This window comes from Ornithorhynchus anatinus, chromosome 1 (genome assembly GCF_004115215.2).
Source record: "Ornithorhynchus anatinus isolate Pmale09 chromosome 1, mOrnAna1.pri.v4, whole genome shotgun sequence".
NCBI classification, from domain to species: Eukaryota; Metazoa; Chordata; class Mammalia; order Monotremata; family Ornithorhynchidae; genus Ornithorhynchus; species Ornithorhynchus anatinus.
This window is the reverse complement of record NC_041728.1, coordinates 144,136,133-144,144,301: the sequence shown is the minus strand read 5'-3', so window position 1 is coordinate 144,144,301 and position 8,169 is coordinate 144,136,133. Positions and strand designations below refer to the sequence as shown.

Sequence of the window (8,169 nt, the reverse complement as noted above, 5' to 3'; positions counted from 1 at the left end):
ACATCCTCTGACTCTCAAGTCTGTGCTCTTTCCACTAAGCCACTCCGCTTCTCTAAGAGTACTAAGTGTACTAAGCTTTGGGGTAGTTACAAAACAATCATGTGGGACACAGTTCATGTCCTGCATAGGGCTCAGAGCCTTAATCCCCATTTTACAGATGAGTAACTGAGACACAGAGAAGTGACTTGACTAAGGTCATATAGCAGACAAGTGGTGGAGTTGGGATTAAAACCCAGGCTCTCAGGTTTCCAGATCCATGCTCTTTCACTAGACCACATTGCTTCTCTCTACAGTTTTACAACTGTTGTTAAAATAATGAAAATGAAATGGATTTGATTCCCATAAAAAGGTGTCAGATTGATGACAATCCTCAATTTATTCCCTGGACAGGTACAGAGAAGGCAGCTGATTGACTGTATGAAGCCAGGGGAGGATTTTATGATCCACCTGTTACTGTCTCCTGTCAAAGCTCCAAATGCCCCTCAGGATTTGAGGAAGGCAAGGGTGAGAAGAATGGTCTAGAGCCAGGCCTTCTTCAACTGCTATTAGTTTTACTACTACTGCTAATAATAATTATGATATTTGTTAAGTGCTTACTCTGTGCTGAGCACTGTTCTAAGCACTGTAGATACAGGGTAATCAGATTGTCCCACGTGGGGCTCACATTTTTTAATCTCCATTTTTACAGATGAGGGAACTGAGGCAGAGAGAAGTGACTTACCCAAGGTCACACAGTAAACAAGTGGCAGATCCAGGATTAGAACCCACGACCTCTGACTCCCAAGCCCGTGCTCTTTCCACTGAGCTACGTAACCTCAGAATAAAAATTGGACAGTTGATAGGTGAAATCAGTCTATTTCATTTGACAGAATCTTTCATTCATTCATTCAATAGTATTTATTGAGCGCTTACTATGTGCAGAGCACTGTACTAAGCGCTTGGAATGAACAAGTCGGCAACAGATAGAGACAGTCCTTGCCATTTGACGGGCTTACAGTCTAATCGGGGGAGACAGACAGACAAGAACAATGGCAATAAATAGAGTCAAGGGGAAGAATATCTCGTAAAAACAATGCCAACTAAATAGAATCAAGGCGATGTACATTTCATTAACAAAATAAATAGGGTAATGAAAATATATACAGTTGAGCAGACGAGTACAGTGCTGAGGGGATGGGAAGGTAGAGGGGGAGGAGCAGAGGGAGATGGGGGGAAAAGAGGGTTAAGCTGCGGAGAGGTGAAGGGGGGGTGGTAGAGGGAGTAGAGGGAGAAGGGGAGCTCAGTCTGGGAAAGCCTCTTGGAGGAGGTGAGTTTTAAGTAGGGTTTTGAAGAGGGGAAGAGAATCAGTTTGGTGGAGGTGAGGAGGGAGGGCGTTCTAGGACCGCGGGAGGACGTGGCCCAGGGGTCGACGGCGGGATAGGCGAGACCGAGGGATGGTGAGGAGGTGGGCGGCAGAGGAGCGGAGCGTGTGGGGTGGGCGGTAGAAAGAGAGAATGGAGGAGAAGTAGGAAGGGGCAAGGTGATGTAGAGCCTCGAAGCCTAGAGTGAGGAGTTTTTGTTTGGAGTGGAGGTCGATAGGCAACCACTGGAGGTGTTTAAGAAGGGGAGTGACATGCCCAGATCGTTTCTGCAGGAAGATGAGCCGGGCAGCGGAGTGAAGAATAGACTGGAGCGAGGCGAGAGAGGAGGAAGGGAGATCAGAGAGAAGGCTGACACAGTAGTCTAGCCGGGATATAACGAGAGCCCGTAGCAGTAAGGTAGCCGTTTGGGTGGAGAGGAAAGGGCGGATCTTGGCGATATTGTAAAGGTGAAACCGGCAGGTCTCGGTAACGGATAGGATGTGTGGGGTGAACGAGAGAGACGAGTCAAGGATGACACCGAGATCGCGGGCCTAAGAGACGGGAAGGATGGTCGTGCCATCCACGGTGATAGGGAAGTCTGGGAGAGGACTGGGTTTGGGAGGGAAGATGAGGAGCTCAGTCTTGCTCATGTTGAGTTTTAGGTGGCGGGCCGACATCCAGGTGGAGACATCCTGGAGGCAGGAGGAGATGCGAGCCTGAAGGGAGGGGGAGAGGACAGGGGCAGAGATGTAAATCTGCATGTCATCTGTGTAGAGATGGTAGTCAAAGCCGTGAGAGCGAATGAGTTCACCAAGGGAGTGAGTGTAAATGGAGAACAGAAGAGGGCCAAGAACTGACCCTTGAGGAACTCCAACAGTTAAAGGACGGGAGGGGGAGGAGGCGCCAGCGAAGGAGACCGAGAATGACCAGCCAGAGAGGTAAGAGGAGAACCAGGAGAGGACGGAGTCCGTGAAGCCAAGGTGAGATAAGGTATGGAGGAGGAGGGGATGGTCGACAGTGTCAAAGGCAGCAGAGAGGTCAAGGAGGATCAGAATGGAGTAGGAGCCATTGGATTTGGCAAGAAGGAGGTCATGGGTGACCTTAGAGAGAGCAGTCTCGGTAGAGTGGAGGGGACGGAAGCCAGATTGGAGGGGGTCCAGGAGAGAATGGGAGTTAAGGAATTCTAAGCAGCGATTGAAGATGACTCGTTCTAGGATTTTGGAAAGGAAGGGTAATAGGGAGATAGGGCGATAACTGGAGGGGGAAGTGGGGTCAAGAGCGGGTTTTTTTAGGATGGGGGAGACGTGGGCATGTTTGAAGGCAGAGGGGAAGGAGCCATTCGAGATTGAGTGGTTGAAAATACAAGTTAAGGAAGGGAGGAGGGCAGGGGCGATGGTTTTAATAAGGTGAGAGGGAATGGGGTCCGAGGCGCAGGTGGAGGGGGTGGCACTTGCGAAGAGGGAGGGGATTTCCTCTGAGGATACTGCAGGGAAGGATGGAAAAGTAGGGGAGAGGGTTGGTGGCGGGGGAGGGGAGAGGTGGAGGGGTGACTTTGGGGAGCTCCGACCTGATTGTGTTGATTTTTGTGATGAAATAGGTGGCCAGATCATTGGGGGTGAGAGATGGGGGAGGGGGAGGAACAGGGGGCCTAAGGAGAGAGTTAAAGGTCCGGAACAATTGGTGGGGGTGACGGGCACGGGTGTCGATGAGGGAGGAGAAGAAGTTTTGCCTGGCGGAGGAGAGGGCAGAATTAAGGCAGGAAAGGATAAATTTAAAGTGTGTGAGGTCGGCTTGGTGCTTGGACTTTCGCCAGGAGCGCTCAGCAGCTCGAGCATAGGAGCGTAGGAGGTGGACAGAGGAGGTGATCCAGGGCTCTGGGTTAGTGGAGCGAGAACGGCGAAGGGAAAGGGGGGCGAGAGAGTCGAGATGAGTAGAGAGGGTGGAGTTGAGAGCGGAGACCTGATCATCGAGAGTGGGAAGTGAGGACAGGGCGGCAAGGTGAGGAGAGATGCTTTTGGAAAGACGGATGGGATCGAGAGAGCGGAGGTCTCTGTGGGGCAGTAGCGAAGGTTTGCAGGGGGAGGGAGTGTGAGAGATGAGGCAGGTGAGAAGGTTATGGTCAGAGAGAGGGCGGTGAGGAAGGAGATAGTGCAGCGGTAGGAGATGACGAGATCGAGGGTGTGACCGAGTCAGTGAGTGGGCGTGGTATGGTGGAGGAGGAGGTCAGCAGAGTCTAGGAGGGAAAGCAGGCGGATGGCAGAGGAGTCATTGGGTACATCCATATGGATGTTGAAGTCTCTGAGGATCAGAGTGGGCAGAGAGAAGGAGAGAAGGAAGGTGAAGGAATGATCTTAACATCATTGGTTACAAGTTACTACTAATAATACTGGTATAAGTAAAATACTATGTGCCAAGCGCTGTACGAAGCACTGGGGAAGATACAAGATAATCAGGTGGGACCCAGTCCCTCTCCCACATGGAGCTCACAGTCTAAATGAAAGGAAGAAAATTCATTTCCATTTTACAGATGAGGAAACTGAGGCCCAGAGACCTGTCCAAAGTCACAGAGCAGGCAACTAGGAGCTCATCCTCTAGACTGTAAGCTTGCTGTGGGCAGGTAACGTGTCTGTTACGTTGTTTGTATGCTCCCAAGTGCCTGGTGCTGTGCCCTGCACACAGTAAGCACTCAATAAATATGATTGATTGATTGATAGACTTTCCCCCTCCTCGGGACAGTTGTGGTAGTTAGAGGAGACTCTTTGTGTGTGCACAGTAATGTTGGTATTTGTTAAGCGCTTACTATGTGCAGAGCACTGTTCTAAGCGCTGGGGTAGATATAGGATCATCAGGTTGTCCCACGTGGGACTCACAGTCTTAATCCCCATTTTCCAGATGAGGTAAATGAGGCACAGAGAAGTGAAGTGACACACAGAGCTCACACAGCTGACAAGTGGCAGAAGCGGGATTTGAACCCATGACCTCTGGCTTCCAAGCCCGGGCTCTTTCCACAATGAGTTCAGGACTAGAGAAGCAGCATGGCCTAGTGACTAGAGTCAGAAGGACCTGCATTCTAATTGCGGTGCTTCCACTTGTCTGCTGGGGGACTTCGGGCAAGCCACTTCACTTCTCTGGGCCTCAGTTACCTCATCTTTAAAATGGGGATTAAGACTGTGAGCCCCTGTGGGACAGGGACTGTGTTCAACCCGCTAGAGTGTAAACCCGGTGTGGGTAGGGATTTTCTCTCTATTGCTCAACTGTACTTTCCAAGTGCTTAGTACAGTGCTCTACACACAGTAAGCACTCAATAAATCCTAATAAATGAATGAATTTGCTTGTATCTACCCCACAGCTTAGTACAGTGCCTGGCACATAGAAAGGGTTTAATAAATACCACCATTATTATTAGTATTATTGGGCTTTTTGGTCACATGGGCCCTCATAAGCGAATTTCACCATTAGTGGATAGAGCATGGGCCTGAAAGTCAGAAGGACCTGGGTTCTAATCCCAACTCCGCCACACGTTTGTTGGGTGACCTTGGGAAAATCACTTAACTTCTCTGGTCCTCAAGAACCCCATTTGTAAATTGGGGATTAAGACTGTGAGCCCTATGCGGGACAGGAGCAATCTGATTAACTTGCAACTACCCTAGTGCTTAGAACAGAGCTTGGCACATAGTAAGCTCTTAACAAGTACCATAATAATAATCACTATTATTCTTTGAATACACAGGCCCTCTCTAGATCGATAGAGAGATGGGTTAGGGATGGAGTCTTTGAGGCCTCGCCATTGGATTTGGCCATTTGGCCTTGCAGGGTCTGCGGGCAAAAGCTAGGATTGCCACTGACAGTTCTAGTTTTTGCCTCGCCACAGGATCCCCCAAGTGCTGCACTGAAGTTAGAGCACTCAGGAAGAAGGCCCATGAGACAATCCACGTCTGTAATAATAATAAAGATGTTGGTATTTGTTAAGCACTTACTATGTGCAGAGCACTGTTCTAAGCGCCAGGGTAGATACAGGGTCATCAGGTTGTCCCACGTGAGGCTTACAGTTAATCCCCATTTTAGAGATGAGGTAACTGAGGCACAGAGAAGTGAAGTGACTTTCCCACAGTCACACAGCTGACAAGTGGCAGAGGCGGGATTCGAACCCAAGAGCTCTGACTACTAAGCCCGGGCTCTTTCCACTGAGCCACGCTGCTTCTGTAATGCCCCCTACCACAACTTGCCAGGATAGAGGGGTGACATCAACCCAAAACGGGGGGCTGCTGGGACTCTGCTATCGGTGTTGGAGGTTTCTGACTGAAGAACCACCGAGGGCGTCTCGTCCAGTAGGCTGCCCAAAAGGGATCCTGAAAAAAGCTGGTGAACACGGATGGTGAGGGAGATGGTCTGCTTGTCTACGGTGCTACAGTGCGGTGCCGGCGACTGCCCTCCAATGCCAACACTTTTGGCCGCAACTGGGTGTTCTGCATAAAATTCTTGCAGCCACTTCGCAATGTGCTGTACCTTTACCCACTTAAGAGGGAGGGCCAGAGGCAGTGTGAAATCAATAGTTAATTAATTAAATGAATTCCTTCAAGGAAGGTCTCATCGTGAAGTTGCTTATGATGGCAGACTCCATCAACTCTCCATCAGGATGGGGATGGGGAAAGGGATCTTAAAGAACCCTTGCCTGGGAACAAAAGCAACCATCCACCTCTGCCTCAAACAAAAACTCCTCACCATTGGCTTTATTCATTCATTCATTCATTCAATAGTATTTATTGAACGCTTACTATGTGCAGAGTACTGTAGTAAGCGCTTGAAATGTACAATTCGGCAACAGATAGAGACAATCCCTGCCCATTGACGGGCTTACAGTCTAATCGGCGGAGACGATAAAGTGCTTTAAAGCACTTGATCACCTTGCCCACCCCCAGCTCACTTTGCTACTCTCGTACTCCCCACTCTAGTCCAACAGTTCACTCTGCTGCCTGGATCATCCTTCTACAAAAGCATTCAGGACATGTTACCCCCCTCCTCAAAAATCTCCAGTGTTTGCCTATCCACCACTGTACCAGACAAAAACTCCTCACCATTGACTTTAAAGCACTCCGTCACCTTGCTCTCTCCTACCTCACCTCACTTCTCTTCTACAACTCAACTTGCATACTTTTCTCCTCTAGTGCTAACATTCTCACTGTGCCTTGATTTCGCCTATCTCGCTGCTGACCCAGGCCTACACCCTACCTCTTGCCGGGAATGCCCTCCCTCCTCAAATCCGACAATTACTCTCCCCACCTTCAAAGCCTTATTGAAGGCACATCTCCTCCAAGAGGCCTTCCCAGACTAAGCCCCACTTTTCCTCAACTCCCATTCCTTTCTGTGTCACCCTGACTTGCTCCCTTTGGTTACCCCGCCTCCCATCCCCACAGCAATTGATGTATATGTCTGTAATTTAATTTATTTTTATTGATATTTCTCTCCCTCCCTCTAGACTATGAGCTCATTGTGGGCAGGGAATGTCACTGTTTATTGTTGTGTTGTACTTTCCCAAGCTCTTAGTTCAGTGTTCTGCACACAGTAAGTGCTTAATAAATATGATTGAATGAATGAATACTACAACCCAGCCCGTACACTTTGTTCCTCTAACGCTTAACCTTCTCACTGATCTATCTCGCTGCCAACCTCTCGCCCACATCCGACCTCTGGCATGGAATGCCCTTCCTCCTCACATCAGACAGATAATTGCTCTCACCCACTTCAAAACCTTATTGAAGGCACTTCTCCTCCAAGAAGCCTTCCCTGACTAAACCCTCCTCTCCTCTTCTCCCATTCCCTTCTGAGCTGCTCTCACTTGTTCCTTCATTTATCCCCACAACACATACGTATATATCTGTAATTTATTTATTTATTTATTTATTTATTTATTTATGTATTTATTTATGTATTTATTTATTTATGTATTTATTTATTTATTTATATTAATGTCTTTCTCTCTTTCTAGACTATGAGCTCATTTGGGCGCAGGAATATGTCTGTTTGTTGTACTCTCCCAAGCACTTAGTACACTGCCCTGTACACAGTAAGTGCACAATAAATATGACTGAATGAACAAATGAACGAAAATGCCTTTTCTGTACTGCCTACTCTGTACAGAGGATGGTATTCAGCACTTGGATGAGAAGAACAGAATTACTACACTACTCCTTACCATTGATTTTAAAGCACTCAATTACCTCTTCCCCTCCTACCTAAGATCATTTATCTCCCACACAATAACACAGCTTGCACAGTTCACTCCTCTAATGCCAACCTTCTCTCCGTACCTTGATCTGATCTATATCATCGTCAACAGCTCACATCCTTTCTCTTGGACTGGAATTGCCTCCCCTGTCACATCCACCAGAGCTCCATGCTCCACTCGTAGACTGTAAATCCCATGTGGGACAGGGATTGTGTCTAACCTGATTAATTTGTATCTATCCCAGCACTTTGGTTCTTGGTGCATAGTAAGTGCTTCAGAAATACCATTTAAAAAAAAGCTCAATTAAAATCCAATCTCCTCCAGGAATCTTTCCCAGACTAACCTCTCTTTTCCCCACCCTATTTGCCCTCCCTTCTCCATAGCCTACACACTTGGATACTCAGGGCAACCCCAGCCTTATAGCAGTTATGTAAATATCTATATACTCTGCCATTTCCACTATTTGTAATTTATTTTAAAACCGGTCTCGCCCTCTAGATTATAATCTTGAAAAGATCATGCCTTCCAACTCTATTGTATTGAATACTATTACTATTACTGCAACTACTAATAACAATGACATTAACTAAGTGCTTACTATGT

General features: G+C 47.9%; 1 non-coding gene across 1 annotated transcript; it reads right to left on the bottom strand.

The window, feature by feature from the left end:
* Positions 1-811: 811 nt before the first annotated feature.
* On the bottom strand, positions 812-888 carry LOC114817735. Its single transcript, XR_003765598.1, has one exon. It is a non-coding gene; the product is annotated as a small nucleolar RNA SNORD47 (small nucleolar RNA).
* Positions 889-8,169: the final 7,281 nt, after the last annotated feature.